Source organism: Prionailurus viverrinus, chromosome D3, assembly GCF_022837055.1.
Source record: "Prionailurus viverrinus isolate Anna chromosome D3, UM_Priviv_1.0, whole genome shotgun sequence".
Lineage (NCBI taxonomy): Eukaryota > Metazoa > Chordata > Mammalia > Carnivora > Felidae > Prionailurus > Prionailurus viverrinus.
The window spans coordinates 63,393,386-63,418,434 of NC_062572.1; positions in this window are offsets into that span (position 1 = coordinate 63,393,386).

Below are 25,049 nucleotides of genomic sequence, written 5' to 3' on the forward strand. Positions count from 1 at the left end.
TGTATATTTAGCATTAAAATTAAACCCCTGCACATTACTGATTCTCACAGCAACATCCCTGGTACTCTAGATAGGGTACAGAAGCAGAAACTCATGTGTGTGTGTGTGTGTGTGTGTGTGTGTGTGTGTGTGTGTTTGATTGAATATGCGTTGTATGTGGTGAATTCATGTGCTGCTTGTGTGTTGGCTTCTGTGGTGTGTGTGACATGTATGCATGTTTGTGGTGTGTGTAGAACATGAATATGTGATATGTATGCAGATGCCTGTGTGCAGTCTGTGTGTTTATGTGGTAGAAGAAGGTATGGTGTGGGGAGATGCAAATGGGCTGAAGTCAGGAATCATTATCTGAAAGTATCCAACTTAATTCCAATCCCTGGGGGTATCCCAGAGATGGCACATTGCTAAACCCACAGAGACTGCCAGCTTCAAAATAAACCTAAGCCTTTGCTTTCTGGTAGTTTGGCTAGGGTCAAACTGGAACCCTCTGGGAAGTAACAGAGGCTGTGCTATTCAGGCTTAGGGTTGCCACCAGCCCTCCTAAAATACTACAGGTGCCTAAAAGGCTGTACCAGGAGAGAGAGGCCATTGGCAGGTGCATGCTCTGAAGCGTGCCAGTAGCAAGACCTCTCCAAGGCCAACCTTGGGCCACCAGAAGCTGGGGAGAGGAGAGTATGTTTATGAAATAAGATGTTGTGATGCCAGGCAGAAGAAAAGCAAGTGTATTGTTCAGGTTTAATATAATCCCCTTTTACTCAACTGTGTAGCAATGAGTAAACATCTAGTATCCTGGTTTCTACATCCCCTAGATTAGGGGAGAGTAAACTGGAAAACTACATGAGACATAGAGCCACATAGCATTTGTGACTGCTCATCCCCAGGGTTGTGTGTGGAGGAAGGGGGCACTCCAGGCAATAGTGCCAGGCATGACCTCACATATTCTCTGGACATACACTGCACTGACTGCACCTCCAGAACATACTAGAAGAGATTTTTTAATCAAAAGCAGTGCCCTCAAGTTATAGTCACTGTACACTAGAGCACATGTCCATCTCTGCAGGGGAAAAAAAAAAAGGAGGAAATGAAGTACAGTTCTTCCTCATAGAAAATTCACAGTCTAATGCAGAGACAAAGAGTTCCAGCTAGTAAACAATTATGGCAAAGTATGATCCTGGATTAAATCCTCAAATGTGAAGTACAGAGATGGAGGAAATCCATTAAGAACATCTTTATGAACGGGACTTGAGTTTGGTCCTAGAAACAGGTGGATTTTGCAAGCCACACTGGCTGACAGTGGAAGAGAAGAGCAGAGAGAGACAGCACACTTGGGTGGGATATATTCTGTATTTAGGAAAATACACAGTGTACCTGAAACAAACTACATGCACAGAATGTAATCTATCCCTTAGGTTCTTTAGTTACCTCTGAGGTTGCCAAGGGCCTACAATAATGATGCTTGAGACCTAAAACAGTAAATATAGACCCAAAATCTAAACAAAAAAAAAATTATAATCAAAATTATAAATATTCCATTATATCTATAAAACACAGCATAATTTCTATTAATCAGCTGCATCTCAACATATAAATGTGATGTTTGAGACAGAAGTTTGATATGGTGAGTGGTGAGATACCCCCCAAAAAGAAAGAGTGGTCAGGACCAAGAAGGTCTCAAATAGGCCTTGCTTTAAAAGATAAGACAACAAGGGAGGTACACCAAAAAATGTTACTTTTCTAGACATTGCTTTATTTTCTTTATTTTTAGAGAGAGAGTATGAACAGAGGAAAAGGACAGAGAGAGGGACAGAGAAAGAATCTTAAGCAGGCTCCATGCTCAGCACAGAGCCCGATGTGGGGCTCGATCCCACAACCTCAATCTCATGGAATCATGACCTGAGCCAAAATCAAGACTCGGACACTCAACCAACTGAGCCACCCAGAAATCCCTAGATACTGTCTTCTTACCTGAAAAAAAAAAAAAAAATGAGGCTTCTAAATTGGGCTCTCTAAAGGCCTGGGCATCATAAAACCATAAATTAACCACAGAAATTTTACAAATTTACATAGAGATAACTCAATTCAAATCTTAGAGTAATCCAGTCATATTACCTAGTATTTGAGGATTCTACACAATCACTACTACCTAGGGGGGTAAAACTTGTATAATGTTTTACCTGAATGTACATGCAGATCCTGCTAACTTAAACAGTCTATAAAACCTAACCAGTTGTACCCTGCTGTTTCAGTAAATGTTTTGTGATGAAGGTGAGAGTTACAAACAATGGAAAGAACTTCAGTTATATATTTAGAATTGTGCCAAAGCCAAGATCTGGAGATATAGAAGTATGTCACATGTATACATTGCTCTTAAATGCCAATGTGCACTCATGGCTATTTAAAAATTGCTCTTTCTGCAAAATCTGTAGCTTATCTGACATGGTAAATACTTTTACCTGAATTTGGCAGATTGGAGCCTAAAGTCACAGAGCTGGTTTTAAAGGAGGAGCTAATCTCTTAACTACTAATACCATTTGTTCTCATGATGCCCTCATGTCCCAGAGTTCTATGGAACACTAATTCTTTGTGTTGGTACTCTGTGTGGGTGTCTGTGTGTGTCCTATAGGCTGGCATGTCTGTAAATTTCTAGGAGCGATAAACTGTATATACCATTTCCCAGAGTTATTTAACTAAAATTACTTTTCTGGGTACTCAAAAGAACACATTTTGAGAATTTTTTTATTCCTCCATGAAATCTCTATTAATCTCAGAATAAAATAGGCCTTACTATACCTTGCATACTTGATCATAATGTTGATAATGATACACAACCATTTCAAATCTGTTATCTTTTCTCTAAGAAATTTGCAAAACCAAGTAAGAGATGCCTAATGCAGTTTGTTTAAGAAACCCCGATTAGTGGTTCAGACAGATGCTTTCTGGAATAACAACCAGTGAGCTGTGACTGGAACGCTATGAAATGTTTTGCACATAAAATGAATCCTTATGCATGGAAAGTCAATATCTGTTGTGAGTGGTTATCGTCTGGTGGTTAGTTTGAAGGGCTGGGAATTAGAGTAGCTCATTCCAGCTGAGGCTCTCACTCCTCAACGAAGAAGCACGAGCCAAGAAGTTTACACAAACCCAAATGTGTTATGTTCTGGCTTTGTCCCAGGTTAGTACAAAAGACACAGCTCACACCTTTGGAGGACTTGCCATACAAAAAGAGCAAACTTTGCCAGAAAGAGCGCAGGATTTCTCTTCAAAGGCAAAGAATGTTTTACAGTATACTCCAAAAGAGTCTTGATATTTCATTCTGCATAGAGCACGGAATAAGGTGACCACTCAATAAATCTACCTAATTAGATTGAGTAATGTTTAACTTCTTTTATTGAGGCAGAAAAGTTGCTTTGTGCCTATCAATGATTTTCTTATATCAATGAGATACATTTTAGATCAGAAGTTCTAAGAAGGCAGAGACCATGAGGTCTTCATGATAGCAAATCAAGTACTAGATTTAGTTAATTCAGAAAAAGGCAGCAAGTCCATTTATATAACATTTTGGAAGTCAACTGGAGTTATTCAAATCATTAACTTTTCAGTCATGAGTTAGATATGATGAGGAACTTACATTCTTATAAGTAAGCAATTCCATCAAGACTTATTATCTGCCCAAAATAAAATTTCTTCTAAATTTTATTCATGGAAATGTAGAGCCTATTTCCTTATCTTTGCATTCTTTTTAACCGGTTCTTCTCCCTACAATAGTTCTTTGTCTCTCTGTGAATTTCTGCTATCTTGGTAGTGATTTCTCTATCTCTTTCTCTTTTTCATCCTCCCACCCCACTTTTCCCTCTCCCAATCTTTGGTGATGATTAATGGCCAGTCATTGTTGGGTTAATAACATGACAAATATGCCTAGGAAAGGAGAAGGAATTAAAGAGGTCATTTTTAAAAAGTAGCCAGTGTGTGATTCCCCTGTGGTCCTGTGGCCATATCCCAATGCCCTCATATTCCATGTATTCACTGAAGGAAAGCCTTAGCTTTCACCATCATTAAATTAAAGAAGGTGTTCTGTAGTGCTGAACCTGACCTGGATAGAATAATGGAAAATCACAGAACCAGAAAGTAGTTGGGTTTGGAGGAACTTTGGGAGACATCTAATCCAGCATACATGGTGTTTCGGTTACAAGTATGGGCTCTTGACTCAAGACTGTGTTCAGGTCTTCTCCTGTTATTTTCTAGCTCTGTCATCCCTTTCAGGAGGATGACATTTTCTTTGCTTTGGCTTCATCTACAAAATGAAGATGATCATAGTACATATTTCAGGAATCCCTGTGCGGATTAAATGAGTATAGCATCTGGCATGCGGCAAATGGCTCATAAATATTAGCTGCTATTATTATTATTATTATTATTATTATTTAATAATAACAAATACTGTTATTAATAATAGCAGCAGCAGCAATAGTAGTAGGAGTAGTATAATAGTAGCAGCAGCAGCAGAAGTAGTGCTATCTATTATAAGAGGAAACCAAAGTAGACAGAGGTTAAATGGATTTTTTAAACTCATAACAATAAGAAGGGACACAGCAGCAAAAGTCATGAGTCATCTCAAACTCATGTCGAAGTGTCATCCCTTGGCATTCCCCCACTCTGCCATCATTCCCTATATTCAGGGGCCATGCCTGACTTGCATATTTGCAACTCCAAGATCTAGGATCCCATTGTGACATGGCAGGAGGTTCTCACTGGGTATAAACGAAGAGCAACTTTAGAGTGACACAGTTATCAGAGGTTCAAGAGAGTAAGGAATAAAATAAATCCTGAAGTTGTACCCAGAGGACTTAAATATATATATAATACTTCAGATTCTGAGGACAGAAATGATGATGCTTTCTTAGAATTTTAAGAGTTTTAGAGAAGAGAAGACAATGCAATGAAGGCATAAGTTAAAACTAGGACGAGAGCAATAAAGAAATAATGGGAATTTCTAGGGCCCCAAACCAGCAAAATAACAGCTACACATACATGAAAAGAAAAAATATAAATTTCAGGCAAACCAGTATTAAAGAGTTTATGCTTTTGTAATGACAAGATTGAATGTATGTGTGTAATCTATTCATGCATATAAACTTTGTTTAGCTAATGGTGACTGTTTTATACTTAAGGCTTTTATTTTTACTTTTTTTCATCTTTCCTAATATATAAAAATTTGCTAATAAAGACTGTGTCTTCATTTCCGATAACTGTCTAACAGTAGCACCCACTTAGGTCAATTTAGTTCTAACTAGTATTTTATTTATCTCTTAACATGCTGAAATGAGGCAAAGTAACAGTCAATTAAATACGTTTAAAAATTAATTAAGCAAAATCCTCCATACTGGATTAAATTGTATTCACTCTTTATAAATACCAGAAAAATCTTTATAGTTAAAAGAAGAATAGAAATATAAAGACTAAAGATTTTTTTTACTACTCTGGGATCTATGTATTTGAATATTAAGACTGTTTTCTATCACTACTTAGATAACTCTAGAACTTGCATTCTCAACAGAAATGTAAATTGGTTCCTAGGGATGAAAATTTTTTTTTACTCTATGTGTAAAGTGCAAATATACATATAGCACATACACAGAAAACAGTATTTTATCAAATGAACATTTCATGGGGAGAGCAATTAGGAAGACATTTTCTAAAAGGCTCCATGGAGGGGTAGGCTAATAACCAAAAAGGATTGAGAAATACTGGTCTAAAATTTCTGTACTACCTTGTTTTGATTCAGAAAAAGAGCATTCTATACCTCCTAAATGCCCCTCCATCATGCACTAGTTTGATTGTTCTTAACCTATCTTTACTAAGTTTTTCCATGTTAAAAACAGAGCCCGGAGGAGAAGAAATCTGGGTTTGACTCCCACTTTCACTAAGCTCTACTTGCATTCACTGTGTAATGCAACTAACCTCTCTTAGCTTGCATTTTCTTTAAATCTGCACAGTGAAATAACAGCACCTGCCATATACTAATGTTAAGAAGAGTTAAATAAGGTAATATAGGAGAGTAATTTAGCTCACGGTTTGGCACAGGTTAGGTATTCTGGGTGAGTGTGTAGCCTTGAGTATTATGACTGTTCTAAGTTTTAGTCCTGGATTGCTATTTCCACGTGGAGGCAGTAACAATCCTGCTTTTGAAACCCAATCAAAACCAATTTAGAACCTTCCCACTGAATGAAAGGTGACTGCATTTTATAATCTGGCCCTCCTTCAACTGATTCTTTTTTGACAATATTTCAATCTAAACAGATTACAAAATAAACCAGCACATACACATATATGTATGTATAGGTACACATGCAGATGTATATATATTTATATAAGACAAAGATCAAAGGGGTGGAGCACTTTGTAGAAATGTGATTAAAAAAGGAAAGTTAATAAGCATTGTTCAAAAAGATTCCAGGTATGGCAGAACGATAGGATTAACTGCCTGTTTTCTAATTCCTAATACGAGTAGATGCCATGAAAAGAGATACTAATCATACTTCATTATAGCAATATTGCAAAAAATTCAAATTATTTCATCTTGTAATGATTCTTTCTGTAACCATATTTACCCTTGGCATGAGCTGGAGCTAAAAAACAAAACAAAACAAAACAAAAAACCCATCAAATATTTATAGGGCACTCAGAAATTTATAGTGACTTCAGAAATGAGAAGATGTTTTCTGATATAGTTAACTCCATATTTTCTTTCTTCTTCCAAGATTATTTGCTTCTCACAACTATCGTTTGCATAGCATTTTGTTTCTCTGCTAGATTGGCAGCAGAATGGTGATAGATGAAAGCTGGAAAAGATTAGGAGGACTGACCAGTAATGCTTCAGAACAGAAACCAAACTCAGAAGAGCTAGGCTGGTACAGAAATGGAGTGTGCCTTCTCGCCTAGAGGTCTAACAAAATACACTCTTCCATCAACTGCTTTTTTTAAAATAGTGATAATTAAACAATAATTAAGCAATAAACCAACAAGTATTTTATTTTAGAGACTGCATGTTTTATCAACAGCCAAGAAAGAAAACATTTATTATATAGTGTTATTAATTGTAGATTATTTGTTGTCACCAGATCAACAAAATGCTATTACAGTACACCATTCCTCCTGGGATACAAGAATGACTTTGTTATGCAAAATGTCTCTCTGTAAAGCTTTATGCCAGAATCAGATTTTACTATGACAGCACTTTATTCTACATAGCTAGCAGTACAGAGCCCTGCTCTCTGACCTGTACTGAAAACATGAGGGGAGAGAATACTTACTGCTCCTCTTGCTACTCTTAGAGAAAACAAAAAGGTGTGCTAGCCGAACTCTGAACCAGGAGCCTCGGATTCCAGCTTCACAATTAACCTTGGAAAACCCACTTACCATACTGTACTTCAATTTTCACATCTGCATAATGTTGATAATAATTCCTGATTTAACCACTTCCTGGAGTTACTGTAAAGCAAAAGTGTTGAATAAAAATGGTTGGTCCCAAAGCATGTAGTGATAGACATTTGTGAGTAGCTAAGACAGTTCTTTTTTTGAGCAATGACATGGATGGGACAAGGGTAAGGGCCAGGCTGCCCATCAGAGTTGATAATAAAAATATGTAACAAGAGGCTGAGCTACCGTGAAGATGGAGTGGATGCTGGAGAGTTGTCTCAGGGAGTATCATCAGTATCCCAGCCCTGGCATTTTTTGCCATTGTAGCTAGCTCATTCAGGACATATTCTGAGCTTCCCTTGAATAATCAGTCTCTCTAGACATCCCTGTCATCCTTTCTCCTTTGGGTGGGGGAGTCATCTCCTTCAGTGTCTGCCAGACAGAAGAGCTTATTACATTACCCTTATTAAATTTCCTTTTGCTCTTCAACTCTCATTGCCTATGCCCTCTCATTTCTATCAGGCTTATAACATTTAATTTCTCCTTTCCTCTGCTATTATTGAGTCCAATTTTCATCCCAATTGTGAGGCTACAGGATGTAGCTTCCATTCCAGTGGGAGTTCTCCATGGGGGCTTTTAGAGTGACAACTTGACTTATTAATATCATTACCGATTAATCATTTTAAGTGCAAGAAATATGTCGAATACTCTTGTTTGAATTTTCCAAGTATCTATGGCTCCTGAATTAAATGAGACTTGGTTTTACTCCTCATTGGTAAACACTTATTTTTTATTTCCCTTCGCCACAGCTCCCTAGATGTGATCAACCAGTGGAAATCAGTTCTATAGTGGATTAAACTATAGGTTGGTCCTTTTTGGAAACCTGAAATCGCTCTCCCATTCCTTTGGATATAGTTGAAGATTCTCTGGATAGTTCTTTATAAGCAGGGTTCTTTATACAGTTCAACAAAACAGTAAGAATCTCGCAGGGATATCTCTACCTTGTCATGTTTATTTACCATTATCCTATTAATTTAGTTAGGATTATTCTGCAGGCTGTCTCATTCTCATCTTAGCATGTTTTGACATCTTTTTGTCTTTTCTTCTCCTCCTCATCCTTTTTTTAATGTCTTCTCATCTCATAAAATCCTACTCGCCACCTAGGGCACTGTTGAAGTATCAGTCTTCCCCACATGGTTGAGGTGTCCTTTCTCTGCACATCTTCATTGTACAACATTCAGTACTACCACTTATTGTCTTACTATATCAGCTAATTTGTCCATTGGTATTGCCTACCTCACCTTACCCTGTAATTTCTTTGAGCCCAATTTATTTGGAATAGTCTTTCTCCTGTCTTATAGGTCTCATAGAGATGGGAGGAGATAGGGATAAGGATGCTATACACTTACTACTGTGCAATAAAGTGTGATCATCAATGCTTGTGAAGCAATTGCTTTGAAGACTGTCTCCACACCCTTAACCATTAGACTATTCTGCTCTATAATCACTATGTGTTGATTGCTGAGTCTATTTTAAACATTTGCACAGAAGCAGTGAGCATATACATGTCTAGAGCAAGGTCTTCACCTCACATCCAAAAATCTCTAGGGTATTAAAGAATAGGTTTCAAAGATCTTATTAACACATTAAAAACTGGATGCAAAATTTTGTGTGATTTGATTCTGTCCCTTATCTGTTGCTCTTCTCACAGCTTTAAACCTCCTCTCCAAGGAGTCTATGACTTCCTAGGACATTAGAAATCTTCATACTGAGCCTAGGAGGATACTGCCAAAGCCAACCATTGCACATGCTGGTGTTGGGCAGTGGTCAATAGGCAGCAAAATACATTGGAAAAAAATGATTCCAATTTTGTTCCAAATTCTAGCCTTATTTCTTAGTGAATTTAAGCTGTTATATCGGGGAATGCCTGTCTAGGTCTCTTAAAACAGATTTCTATAGTTGTCTAGGCTAAAATGTTCTTATTTGCTGGTCCCCATCCTTCCTATGGGGAGTCTTCCTCCCACTCCAGTCCACTGCCCAAAGCTTATCAGCAGAGCTGTGCCCCAGGCTGTGTACTGGTGGGGTGGAATGCCTAAAGCAAATCCAGAATTAAGGAGTTCCACAGGGAGTGGCCCTGGGGGGGCATTAAGGAAACAGGGCTCTGATTTTCCCTCCAGCAACAATCCTGTTTCTCCACCAACCCTTCAGGGTGAAGAGGAAAGCTCAGCGTGAATTAGTATCTCAAAGCAAGCCTGCCAACCAGGTCCACAGTAATTGTCTTCTCTTCTTGTTTTTGGAAAAGAAAACCTCATTTCTGATTTTCCCCTGGACTACAGCTTTCATTCTTCTCCTATCTGCCTGGGCTAATGCACTCCAAAATTGCTTTTTTCTCACACTTCTGATGTTCATCCTTTACTTGGCCTCCCTCTAGGTTAACACTGACTTTCTGAGGGTCTAGGGTGGGGGAGGGAGTGGATGCATTATGCTAATAAAGTTCTATCTCTCTTTCCTCTTAGAGTGGCAAATCCCAGTTCTCAGGAAGGCTCTTTCACAAGGCTTTTAAACACCTGAACTGCTCCTTTGAGGATCAGTGAATGTGGAACACAGCCTTAGACTATAAAACATGGAAGTAGAGACAAAGTAAAGTTTGCAAAATGTGTCCTGTTAAACTTATATGGGAGGTTTGCTTGCCCTTCTTCACACCTAGTCCTCATTTTACCTCTAGTTCTTAAGACCTCAGTTGCTTCCAGGTCTGAGAATTTCAGGTCTCATGAGAGACTAGGTGACTTTCACACTGCCACCAGCAAGAATGCAGAACATGCCAGCAGAGTGTGCTGTTCTGGGTCCCATGGTCAAATGCACATAATTCCCTATGGGATCAATAGGTTAACAACTCTCTAGACCCTCTAGTCCAAGCATCCCAAGTTCTCCAGGGGCTCTACAGTGTGACGTAGAACCACAATTCAAACTCAACTTTATCAAAACATGGGATTACGAATGGTAAGTTTTAGGGGCACCTGGGTGGCTCAGTCGGTTACGCATCTGGCTTCTGATTTCAGCACAGGTCACAATCTCACAGTTCGTGTGTTCGAGCCCTGCATCAGTCTCCATGTTGATAGTGTGGAGCCTGGAGCAGAGCCTGCCTGGGATTCTCTCTCTCTCTCTCTCTCTCTCTCTCTCTGCCCCTCCCCTGCTTGTGCTCTCTCTCCCTCTCAAAATAAATCAAACTTAAAAAAGAAAAAAGAAAAGAAAAGGACAATCTCTAGGAGGATGAGTACTTGCTCTAACCTATGAGCATTACAGTCAGCTAAACTTCAACCACTATTCCTATGTACTTCTGCTGGCCCTATTTACCTCTCCCCTTCTATTGCCTGGCCAGGGCTCCAGCACTCATCTGGGCACCTTAATATTATGGCTTGTGGTATTTGCAGCCATTTTCCCCTTAAAAAAGTATCTTTCCACATCAAGTGATGGGGAGTCATTTTAAATATGGACAGGTTTACACTTAAGAAGATAAAAAAAATGTTTATGGTGAGATAATACTTTCGGGTTTCCGTGTCTCCTCATTGGATCTGTTTGAATCAGGGTAAATATACAAGTTGAATATGAATTGGAACAAAATAATCAAATTGACTGAAACTCATTTTTGTCTCCAGTCTATTTCTGAAGTATTTACCAAACATTGACTATGGCTCAGTTCTGGGATGTTGAAGGAATTGCAAAATCTGCAGACAGATAGCAGAATCTTCTCAGAGAGTTATATCTTAGAGAAAAGAAACTATATAAATTAGTGGCTAAGGTGTGTACTTTTCAAAAGAGTCAAAATTAGTTCCAATGAGGACACAGAGACAGACAAGATGCACACAGAGAAAACGCAATGTGAAGATGGCAGGGGTCAGGGTGATGCTTCTATAAGCCAAGGAATGCCAACAATTGCCAGTAACCACCAGAAAGTACAGGAGAGGCATGGAACAGATCCTTCCTTAAAGCCTTCTTAAGAAACAAACCCTGCTGAGGTCTTGATCTTGGACTTCAAGCCTCTAGCACTGGGAGACAATACACTTCTGTTGTTTAACCAACAAAACAAAACAAAACAAAACAAAACAAAACAAAAAAAACAAAACAAAACTTTCAGTGATACTGATGCCCTAAATTAAATTTCAGCAAATTCCTGAAGTACATATAAACACATTTATTAAGTTGATTTATGACCATACCCTCATTGGCTGAAGCTTCTCGATTAATAAATATTTTACCCTGTTAAACTAACAAAGAAAACCAAATCACAAGACTCAGAAACTGCCAATAGCTTTATCTCTGACTGCAACTCTCTTTCTAAATTTTTTACAACATTTGGAATAGGCAGGTAGGAGCACAAAAAAAGTCATATGCAGATGTCTATAATATATTTAAATATATTGCCCAAACAACCTCAATACATTTGAGGCATATCCTTGTTCCTCTGTTACTTATTTCTTAAGGTCCTTTCACAATTTAATGTGGCTGTAGGACTTAGGTAAGAATTTGAATGGGCAGTTGACCAAAGACCAGAAGTCATCTTTGTAATGTGCAACATGTAATGGGCTCCTAGGGCAAAAAGAATCGTGAATGAGTAAGGTTAACTTTCCTATCATTATGACAAAATGGTAGCTTGGAATTCTTACTAAGTTGAATTTTAGGGGGAAAATGCACTATTTCCATACTGTTGAGTTTGTGGACTAAGATCACACCACTTACCTAAGTATCTCTCAAATCATTCTAAGTGGCAAACTTCAATGCTGCTCTTGACAACAGAGTATTCATGTTTCAGTCTACCTGCATCTTTAATTATCTCCCGCCCAAACTCCCATTTAAAAAAGTACCATGACTTTCCCTCTTCCTCTTATTGCCTAAATATGAAACAATGTTGAAAAGGTTGACTATGAAGGATTCTATAAGAGTTGTAATCCTATCTGAGATGAGAAAGTAACAAAATCGTATAGTAATTGATAGTTTCTCATCCAAACCAACTGCTGAACAAACTATTTAGAATAACAAGCCAGTGCTGGGAGTTTAGAGAAAATCTGTATAAGCTCAGTACCAAGGTCGGTTTGGTGAGGGAAGAGTTGAGCAGAGGCCATAATACTGAATGTGGCTCTACCATTTAGATGAGGAGAAGAGGGTAATGATCAGAGCAGGACTATGGTCCATGACAACCTTGGGCCATGCTGGCCCTGGGGTAACCTGCTGTTGCTTCTCCTCTCCATTGTCTACTATCACTGATTTATTCCCACGTCTAAAAGCCAGTTTGCAAACAATTAACAAAATGCCTATGCTGATGTGAAACTGCAAAATTGGAAGTTTGCTTTTTCACCCACCTTCCATTTTGACAACTCTATCTGCCCCTGTGTTCTATAGGTTTCTTTCATGTATGAATAAATGATGAAATCTCTCAGGTTCTCAACATGTGTTCAAATTTTTGATACGTGCTATGGGGATACAGGTAGGAATAGGGCATTCCCTTCATGACAGGGAAATGGAGAGCTTTGATATTTGATAATATTTGATATTTGATAATATTCCTGATGCCCATTTTGAAGATGAATGGACAGGGTGTGCTACCTGGAGGGAGGGAGTAGAAGTTATAGGAAACTGAAGGGAACAGCACCGATCTAGGGGTTTCTCGGACCTGGTCATAAGAGGAAGAGCATTTACCCATGGCAGTGGAGTTAGCGTCACTGGGGGGAGAACTGGGAATGCTAGCGCAACACATCAAGGATAAAGGGTAAGGCAAGGTGATGCTAGAAAGGAGAGAACAGGCAATGGGGGCTGAGGCTGAGATGATCAAAGGCAGACTGGGATGTGGCACAAAAAAATGGGTCAAGACCAATGGTTCAGAACTAAGGCTGTGAACAGCAAGGAAGAACTGGAGTTCGCCTTTTATGTAGTGCCCAGTGTGTGGCCATGGTGTGAGGGTGGAGACTTACAGCAACCATTAGCGACTGAAGCAAAACACAATTATAACGTGTGCTTAAGGAACATACCTTATTACAGGGCAAATAATCATTATAAATATTAAAGCACATTATTGTACTTTTTCTAAATAATTTACCAATAGACTCATACATGTGTCCTATGCAGGAAAAAATATTTTGATGATAATTAAACAACTCAAAGATCTTGGTTAATTTGCATGTTTTGTCTGTAGTGACTCTCCCATTAAGGCTGACCTGCCAAACAAAAATCATATTCATGGGACTTGTCCCAAACTGCTTCATACCTCTCTGCACTGCAGGGTATTTTCTCACTCTGTATTTTACCCTTCATACCAATTCCTATGTGCTCTAGCCTTTCTAATTTAGGATGTCAACTGATTGACATCTTTAGATCAGAAACCTTAGTTTTTTCCCAGCCTGTAACTGGTTTTATGCCCTGAATGGTTCTTTATTGAAAGCCTGGTAAATAAACCCATTTAAAGAAATATGGTAGCTCTAGAAAGCCCTAGAGAGCCCTGTTGAGCATTGCCCAGGAACCTAGTTCATACCGCCTTAATTGATTCCAGCATTCTTCAAAATTTTGGGTCCTGTCTTGATACCCTCCTTTTCATAGCATCACTCAATGTCCACCCATAGTTTTGATACTCTTCGTTAGAAAAAAATTTTCTCTTTCTTCCCATCAATATGATAAAATGGAGAGTGAATTATTATATCAGAAGGATTATCTACATCTAAAAATCAAATTACAAGGCTATCTTCATTAACTATACCCCAAATCACAAAGAGCTACAAGCAATTCTATTTACAGGTGAGGCTGCCACACTTGCTCAACCAAATAGTGTATTACCAGCACAAGCCTTGTACAGTCTTCAGTGCACTAAATTGAATTGGCCTTGTAAAATTACTCTTTCAACACCTTTCTTAGGTAGGAAGATAATATGTACGCATGAAAAGTTAAATAATAATACAAGGAAAGAGTATGAGCAATGTAAGTAACATATGATTAATTAGCCAGCGAGCTCTATCAGCAATGAGTCTTACACTTCAGAGGAGAGATTAATCAGAAAAGGGGTGAAATGGAGAAGCTCACTGGGATGGTACTATATGGTCAGATCTTGAACCATGGTGAGAATTGTTAAAAGTGGAGAGGCAGAAGGGAAGCATTCTGGGAGAGAAGAGCAGGAGACATTCTTGGAGGGGAAAAAATGCATGTTTAGAGGCTGCAGACTTGCTTATAAAAGAAGCTCTCAGGGGCGCCTGCCTGCTTCAGTCGGTAGAGCATGTGACTCTTAATCTCAGGATCAGAAGTTCGGGTACCTACTAAAGAAGAAGGAAGAAGAAGCAGAAGCAGCAGAAGCAGCAACAGCTGTCAGAAATGCGGCATCAAATCTGCCCTCTTCTCTCATAAGGATGATTTGACAAGAGTGTCTTTAGCAATATGCAGGGCTCTCTTCTGTGGATAAATAACACTACCTGGACATCAGATATTTCTAATTAGAACCATCTCACCGAAGTAGTGTGATGAGCAGCATCTCCTACTCCTACTGCACCTGTATGACTTTGCTTTTCCCTCCTCAAATACCTGTTCCAAACTACTCCCTTTCCAACCAACTATGCTAACCCGATTCCATCAAGGACTCTTTGTTTCAGTTGAAAATTAACTTAATTCTGGTGGCAACTAGTAATGGCAAAAGGTTTCATCTTTCCAAGCTCTAAAATGATTCATAGGTTTCCTATAAAAACACTAAGATGCTGACTGCTTTTTAAGGAGATTCTAAGGGAAACATACCTCATAAGAAATATCACTCAATTATAAGACATTATACAAGAGAAATAAGGAAAGAGAACATTTATTCTTTCACTTAGGCAATACACCAAAAGTAAAGGTTAGATATACCAAAAAAAAAAAAAAAGGAAATATGATGAATCCACCTAAGAATAAGATGCCCTGAATCATGTGCAGAGATTTTGCTGAGTAATAAAATAGGAGTAATTAAATAGTGTCATGATCAGTGAAAGGCAGACTGAGATTTATTTATTGGGTAGTGTGAACAGGTATGTGGTTTTTCAAAGACAAATGAAGGTAAAGTTCGATACCTGGGAATTCCATCATGTATGGAATAAAAACTCAAATATACAGCTTAGGACACAAAAGACAGCTTAGGATACAAAAACAATACCATACAGACTATAAATATGTAAAAATGATACTTCATCAAAAACATAAAAATACTCTTCCACCCTCCATAGGTATGTAAGGTCTACAAGCAATTTTTCAGCAGTGGTCTATAAACTTCATGAATCTGGACTGACTAGAAACACTGTCATCAGGATGCAGACAGTTATGAAGACGATGCTGATACATCGTACAACAGTACAAGGTGCTAATAGCACAGTCATTGCACTGAAAGGGCTTTCTATCTCTTTGGGGAGAACACAACTACTGCCAAATGTCAAAGAGGGAAATAAATCTTCAAAAAAATAGCCCCAGTTCTCTCTCTGCTTTTGCCCTCTGATTTTCTGCTAAGTATTTCCCATTGACTAAATCCAATCAGAAGGGAGAAAGGCAAAACAAGCCATAAAAGTCAGTCTCTTGGGCCAAAAAACAAAGGAAAGAAGTATAGGAAATGAATCTGGAAGGTAAAATAGGGACATGACATTGCAGTAGCATGAGATAAGCAACCCACTTCTTAGCAACTCACATATTCAGGAAGGTCAGGAAAACCTTTAGGGAAATAGGACCCTCTAAAGTCAAGATGCTGTCCTATAGACTGTGCACCTGACCTTGAACAGAAAACCAATACATAGTATCATTACCCCAAGTGGCCAGGTGACTCAAGAACTTGTTTACTATTCCAGTAACTCTAGACTTCAGTGAGTTTGGTAGATTGTATTATCATTCACAATATTATCTGTCCTGCCCTGAGTGAGGATTACGGTTTTCTGTCCTATTTTTATCATTCTTGGTCATGTGACTTACTCTGACCAATTAAATGGGACTAGAACCAGTTTCCAATTAAGTTATGGGAGGCACAAAGAGGAAATCAAAAAGTGGGAGGAACAGGTCTCTTACCCTCTTCCTTCTGCTTCACATCACATCTCCAGCAGTGGCTGCCTCTGTCCAAGACTGCAGTCCCTTCTGAGCAGCTCATTCTGCATGGTTTCAGCTCTCATTGTGTTCCCTTAACACTATTTCCTCTTCCTGATTCTTCAAGTCTGAAATTATATCAGCATCCAATAACTGCTAGCCCCTGTATGCTTCAGCATGGTCCCCTTAACTTCAGCTATATTCCTCCTATAAGCACCCCTTTTTTCAAATATTTCTTTGATTTTTCTCATTTGGTTGATTCTTCCCACCCTTGACTCTCTGTGCTTGCATAATACCTCGTATATAACATTATGCTTCTAATGTAGAAACACAAACATTTATGTAACCGAAGAGTTTAACGCTTACAGGGTTTTTTGCATGGAGGCAAATACTGAACCTAGTAACTTGGGTTGAAATCCCCTTAATTTTATTCAATGGCCATCTTTTGAGTTTTAGATTATTTCTGTAATTATGTTCATGTTCTCAACATTTTCCCTAGGAAGACAAGCCATTTTTTTAATAACAATATAGTATTCCCTGGGAATAGACTACCTGGCAGCTGGATGACATTTGAGCTATTATTTTAATTTCTTATTCTTGACCCTTCATTATATCATCCTCCTGTTGAAACCCAGACAAAACCAGAAGCATAACCCAAATTCAAGACGTAATTTGTAAATTCGGGTATTTTAATCAATTAGCCAGTAATTCAATGAGTTGTTTGTGTGAATTACATTCCAAGGATTTTCTTAGTGATGGATGCTAAAATGAGGAAGAAGGGGTACTAACAATCAAATTGAACAAGGCCAATGCACATGAAACAATTGGTTAATAGTACAAGATGGTATATGAAAGCATTCTTAATGGGGTGATACAGACTTTAAGAGCTTTGGGAGCTCAGAGAAGAGGGAAATCAATAAAGCATAGAGTATTCCAGGAAGGCTTTAGCTTGAGGGAGCATGCAGTTTATAGTTTGGAGTGGAAGGTTTTAAGTGTTTATGCTGTGTTTATACTGAGGCATTGGCAGTGTCTCTCCAAATATATGCCACTCACCGATGGAAGAGGCAATACACACAACAGTATCTACTAGCCATCCATTTCCCATAATACACAATGTCGACGCTGTTGGGGAGTTTCCCAACTGGCATCCATGTGAGCCAATGTACCAGAATCATAGAAAACTTACCAGACAACAAATTGTCTTTTTGTCCTTCTGTACACATAATAAGAACAAATAGCAGCAAACTTCCTTTGCAGGGTTGTCCTTAAATGGTTCTAATACAAATCACATTACACTGAAATCCTGGCAGGGTATTCATTAAAACACCTCTAAAGTCTGCGTGGAGGGCTTAATAGGTAAAACAAGTGATAGGAATTAGCCAATCATTCTATAACTGAACTCACCATGAATTTTTTTCTAGATTTAGGTAAAAATTCTAGAGACATTCGCTTTGCTACACAGTAGAATACAACTCAGACTTGCATATGTCTTGTCAACATTTATAGTTTCCAAAACAACATTTATCTGGGTATTTAACAAATATTTATTTATAATGATAATAGAGATTAATTCAGATTGGAATTAAATAGAAAATACTATAAAATTTGGATTAAATGAGATTGAGTCTCTGCACAATGAAGTATTAAACATAAATCCTCTTCTCCTCTTTCAGTTCTTCATTAGAAAGTATTGACCCATTTTACAACTGTATACATCCACACATGCAGAACACACACACACACACACACACACACACACACCCCTAATCTTTATTGAGCAACTATTCTAAGCACTTTGCTAGTCCTTATTTCTGCTTCAGTCAGGGCAACTGGATGACCATAACTGCATCATTCTTTGATGATGGTGTACTCATTGGTTCATTCTGGTTATCATAGCCACCTTTTGTCACTGTCAACTTAAAAGTGGGTAATAGGGGTACCTGGGTGTCTTAGTAGGTTAAGCATCTGACTCTTGATTTCAGCTCAGATCATGATCTCACAGTTCATGAGTTTGAGCCCAGCCTTGGGCTCTGTGCTGACAGTGGGAAGCCTGTTTGGGATTCTCTCTCTCTCTCTCTCTCTCTCTCTCTCTCTCTCTGCCCCTCCCCCACTCTTGCACACACACTTTCTCTCTCAAAATAAATAAATATACATTAAAAAAATTAAAAGTGGGTAATAAGACAGAACGGCTAATATGTGAAGGGAAATCTTCATGTGTAAGCAGTATTTTAGGCAAGGGGAAACAGGTGACCATGCAGTGTCTTTGCAGGTGAGGAGGCATCTGTGAGCAGAGGCGGAGGTGGACAGGAGAATATACCTGTTTTCATGGACAGGGAAGCCTGTGTCAGAGGCCAATGCAGCAAATGGAATGCTTACTGCACTCACTAAGAAGGGGAGATTTTGACAGCAGGCAGTGTGAGCATCAACACATGTATGTTTGTTATCTCTGGCATGTATGACATTCCTTTCCAAAAATCTGGTGTAGATAATAGTCCGAATAAATAATGACCAAAGCCTACAGCCAGAGAGTACATTTAACAAAACAGGAGTTAAACCCCTAATGACATTTATTTCTTTGTAACATGCCCCTTTTTGTCTTAAATCAGAACTACTGAGGAAAGAAACCTATTGAGGTTTCTTTCAATGGTACCAGGAATGTGATTACTGCTGATTTAAAGTTGCTGGTGACTGCTTCTGGCTTCCCTATAACACCATCTGTGGTTCTGTTGAGCATAAGGAGGTCTTCTTCAGCTCAAGGCTAAGAGAGATTACTACTGAAAGTAAACCTCCTCCCCTCTCAAAAAAACCCACCTGGCCAAGACCTGTTTCACCTATAGGGTTACCTTGAATCATGAAGCCTGAGTTAATGGGATAAAGCTCCCTAAAACAGATTTTCCCTTGTTTTAAATTGTTCTACGTCTGAGAAAAGACACTTTAATCAAATCTGGAAAGAATTTTGGCGCAGAGAAATGAATTCTGAAATGTAGAAAGATAGACTTCCTTTGGGAATGGTCATAAGATATATTAAAACTACAGCTATAAAGAGATTGCTTATAACTGGTTAACTCTACTTTGATTTTAGAGAAAACATTTTCTACCAGATTGGCAATGCATTTTTTCATACATATTCACATGCACAAATATATAAATATATGCATATTTATATACTTATTTGTATATTTACATATATATTTATGTATTTGTGCAAGTTATGTATATATGGTATAATTTAGATGATTATATACAAATTATATATCTAACATATATATATTAGATATATATATATAACACAGATATATATGTAAATTTTAGATAGTTAAACAAAAAATACAATACTGAAGCCATCGATGTTAATATAGATCATTCATTACATCTCTCACTTTGAAGATGAACAACAAGAAAGTCAAGAAATTTTACTTCTGCAAGTCACTCGGCTCGGATCTGCAGTCCACATGCTTCTTGTAACATCCACATTATTCTCTGTTATTCTGAATTATGGCAACTTTTCCCTACCCTTTTGGGAATCTTTATGGAGTTCATACATGCAATCATATTGTTAGTTTTCTGGACCAAGCAAATATAACCACTTGACTCCATATTTTTCCACAATTTCTTATGCCATCCCCATAGCCTCTTAGCTGCCAATGATTGCTCTGGACAATTTTCTGGTAGTGATGCTTAAGGAATGGACAGTGGCTTCTGAGACTATTTCTGGTTTTCCTTCAAACAAGCTTAGTGAAGTGTATGTCTTCTTCACATTAGTTTCCTGGTGAGGACATAGCTGTCCCAGTAAGGCTGTCATCACTCAGATCTTCTAGCAATTCTAATTGTTGAGTTACCTTGACAGCCGTTTCAGAATCCACCCAAGAAAAAATGAACACAACTGCTTCTCCTTCACTTCTTCTCTTCCTTCTAGCTGCTATTGTTTTATAATCACATCTCAACTTTAATCAAGCCTCCTGCAATATGCTGCTTGGATCTGCTAATTTTCATTAATTTGAATTTATTCCTTAAATATCTCAAATTATCTTCCAACCTAAGGAAGCAAATCTCAGTATTATAAAGCCATTTCTCATTACAACAGTGAACAGATTAGTAACTTTTGTTTTCAAGAATACCTTTCAGTGCTTCTAAATATTAATATCGTTGAACTCAGACATTTGTTAATTTTGGTGCCAGTTTCTGGCTAACAATTATGTGTTGGAAGTTGTTGGTTTACATAAAGTTTCCAACTTAAATTTTCCATAATATTCTTTGGATGGTAGGTAGCTTAATTAGATTATTGTAAAAAAAAAAAAAAAAGGTCTTATCAGCTTTGCCTTTTTTCCTGTTATTTGTTGCAGAGTTCCCTTGCTAAGAAATGAAAAATAGGCAGCCACAGCAGAGAAACTAAGAGCTTGTTTTTACTTTGTTCAGCTGAGCTAAATCTCCTTAGTGGACACTAAATGTATACATTCTTCTCTGTATTTCGATGTTCCTAGGCTGTCAGGTCTCATATATTGTAATTGAGACACCAGACCATCAGCCCCTGCATTTCGCTAAGTTAGGATAACTGAGCAGGATCTTCTAAATGCAATATGTTGGATGGAAACAGGTTTAATAAATTATTTTGGAAATATATATAGGAACTTTTGAAACTAGAATAGGAATATATTTACTTATGAGTCAAAAATACAAAATCAACTCTAAAGAAAACATAGATGTAATTAGAAATTAGGTGTTCAAAGTCAAGGAAATAGGATAATTATGAAAGATTTGGGGACAAGCATTTAAATAAAAAATCCTCGTCCAGCAAAGGGTCACCTCTGTGCAATGTAAGAACTCAAGACTGGAGAAATTCCTGAGTTGTTGTGATGAGAAACCTTGCTTGGTCAGCTGTCCATTCATACTTGTGCCCTTTAGAACCAATGCACCTAACCAGCAGTCCTGCCACCATAATGCAGGCCATCTCCACCATCATTACTGTATATATGCCTTTGGTGCTCATTTGAACTACCTCTAAGGAGTAAGATGAGTTGGATTGAGAGAATGTCATCAAAAGAGATCATGCTACCTTGTCCGTTTGTCTGTCTTACTTTTAGACTCCTATTTATCAATGCAGGAGACCTCAGCTAGAGGCCCAGCTGCTGCAGTGTGCTGTCCGAAAACATAAACACAGTGCGTCCAGCTGCCTGATGGGGAACTCTACTAATTGGAGAAGTCTGCTCTGGTCCCCTGTCACCAGTTGGCAGACAGAACAGTCTGGGCTGAAGCTGATTTCCAGAGTCAGGCATTCATTTATCTCAGTGATAACAGGGTATGTGTGGAGAGAGGTAGCAAAGAAAGCAGAGGGCAGCTGCAGTTGAGTTGGGGACAATACTAATGCCCCAGTATCAAGGACATGCTGCGTGTAGGGGCTTGGCAGTTTATTCCTCTCTCCAAAGTTTAATTAGTCACTAATTATAAACAACTCTCTTTTATTATGGATGCATTTGGCCAGTGCTGTAATTTTTTTAAGAAACATGTTCTCATCTCAACCAAGTTCCAAATGCTAACGTATCAATGTCAGAAACTGCAGTCAAGCACAACCTGTCCCCAAATCCCAGCCCCTTGAAACACGATGGCTCATTAATAACTTAAAAAGGATGATGACACTGATACTATTTATAGGGCCCTGCCAGGCAGGTCTGCCAGCGTTAAAGAAATTAACACGGAGAAATTGTCAACTGGAAAACATTAGTGTTTATCAACAGATCAATCAAACTTCAACAACTGTAAACTGTGCTCTTAGCTAAGTGAAATGTATTGACAATGACAGCCACTTACCCACCTTGCTGGGGAGCCCCCTATATTTCCAGGTCAGCCCCAAACCAGACAGACTGTCCCCTTGACACTGCAGCCATGGTCCTGCTCTACAGCCGCCTTTTAGGGACGAGTCGGCCTGCCTCTCTCCCATATCTGGGGGCAAACTGGAAGGACTGGGTGGTGGTCTCAGTTTTGCATTAATTAGTTTTGACTGCCAGTTTGTAAAGTCTCAGGCAGACTAAATTGAATACCAAGGTTAGTGGCTCCAGGAGCCAAATTCTAGATTTATGTATACTTTATTAAAGGAAGATGCTATGATTTAAGGAGTTTTTCTTGGTTCTCTCATCCTTTTAGAGCAATGCTTGACTCTCATTGTTGTATATTTAGAGATGGTTCTATTTTCATTTCTGGGCTACATCGGCGATGATGACATGGCTTCGGAACCTGAACAAAGCTGGAGAGCTCTGATAGGCTGCTGGTGATGTCATCCCTGTGCCTCTAATGCCCAGGAAAAGCACCAGGGACTGACTGTTTTCCTGACTTTTTCTTTTCTTTCTTTCTTCTTTTTTTTTTCCTTTTTCTTTTTTCCTCCTTCCCCCCCCCCCCCCACCCAAATACGAAATCCCACTTTCACACTAACAGTGCGTTTGGAGTTTCATATCCTAGCAACGTTATCACTAAAGGTAGCTGGTGACCGCTGCACACAGCCCGGCACTGCTTTGGTTTGATGCAGTTTCAGCCCTCATGGAGAGGATTTTGTGCTGCATCACACTGAATGTTGCTGCTCCCGTAATTTCTTGTCATTATAGCAAACCTGTTCACATGCTCCCTTTCTGTAACCCAGATGATCAACACCTGTCAAATTCGACTGCTCACACAAATCCTAAACACAGGAGCCTAACAGTGGCAGGAGGGCTTGAAAATCGGAAGGAAAAAAAAATAGGAATTAGGGCCAGGGTACCTCCTTTCAAAATTATGATAGCCCCCCTCATCCCACAGAGTTCTTCTGTTTCATAAAGCCTCACCAACTGCCACCTTTTGTTCTTTTTATGCATACATTCCTATAACTGCAGGACAGCGGAAATGGTGTTTTTACTGGCATCAGAGTGGGAAGGCCTGGGGGCACCAGAAGAGGGATAAAAGGAATGCTCTTGGTCCCTATTTAGAGGGGTTTGTTTTTGTGTTCAATGTGTAACAAATGTCATATTCTTTTAAAATAAAACAAAACACCACCAATCCTGCAGTGTTACTTTTGACATCCTACGTAACACCCTCTCCAAGCCCCATGGTCTCATCCAATAAGTGAGACAATAAGGCACACCTGAATAGGAGTTGTGCAGATTGGATGCACTGCTGTATCTAGAGCATGCAGCACATCAGAGGAGCAAAACCAAAATCTGCTCCTGCCGATTAGAATCCACACTTGGTGACACAAGCAAATAAAGATAACAAGGGAAGGTAAAAAAGTAAACAAACAGGAAAAAAAAAAGAAGTCGAGCACTGCTCCAAGATCTCTGTGGCAGGCCAAGGAGTCAGGACATTCTCACCTCCAGAGTCCTCGCCCTTCCTTGTACCATCACAGCTGGTTTTCACCCTGGAGTGAAATCTACACTGCTAGACTTTGAGGGGAGATGGAGGGATACTAAAGTAACTTTACAAATCAAAATTAAAAAAAAAAAATCAGATGTGTCTCTACCTGATGCAAAAGAGTGTGTAGAGTTCGAAGGAAAACCTTCCCTACAGTGTTTCTGTGCAGGAAATTTAGCCAATCCAGGAGGCTCTGAAAAAGGAAGCTAGCAGTTGTAAATGGATGTTTTCAAAACACTGTTCTGACTTCTGTGAAAATTACAAAGTAAATATATCAGTCATGGGCCTTGGCATCAAGACTTAATATCCAGTTTTATCCTAACTTAAATCTATAAAAAGTGAACAAAAATAATTGCTCAAAATGCAAATATGAGTTCAAGATAACAGAAGACCATCAAAAGGCAGCATGTGGTCAAATGTGAACTGCACTGTACATTTATAGGAATTCGAAAGAGAAAGATTTTACCCCTTAAACAAAATGGCCAGAAAAGGTTGGATTAAAGATAAGAGCTACCCTCTGGGCTTATGGAGGTTGGTTTGATGTGGATAAACAATGAGAAGAGGGAAGGGAAGTTCAAGATGGTAGGAAAAGTGTGAGTGACAGGCTAGAGGAGCGCCCGTCTGCAGGAAGTGGCAGAAGAGCACACTATTTGTAAAGGTGTGGAGAAAAAAATAGCGGGCAAGTGCTAAGGGTTCCAGTTGACCCTGGAAGGCAAATGTATGCTTGTGCATTCAACATGGAAGAAGACGGGCAGATACTTGTTTTCAAACTCACTTTTACTTATGGATCTGAAGCCTTCCATGTGAGTAGTATGCATACTAGCTTCCATATCTTTGACACTATACATTGCTACCCACCTCCTTCTGGAGAGTAAGGCCTGGGCCAGATTCCGAAAACTCATCACTAAATCACATTTTAACACTTCAGCTTTCAATGTGTTCAGTAATTGCATGTGCTAATATTCACGGATTGGTGTAATTTCTTCAGAATGAAAGATGTCTTTGTTTCTGTGTATTTCAGCATCCCATATTGTTTTGATGCAAAAAAAAAATGGTATTTTAAAAACTGTGACGAAGTTCACTCAAAGTAAACTGTGTCATGTGTGTGTATAATGTTGAAAAATGTTTGAAGAAAATTTAATTGGCTTGATTAGGAGCTTCAGCATCGTAATCTTTTTCATTCTGTACTCCCTTACTTACGT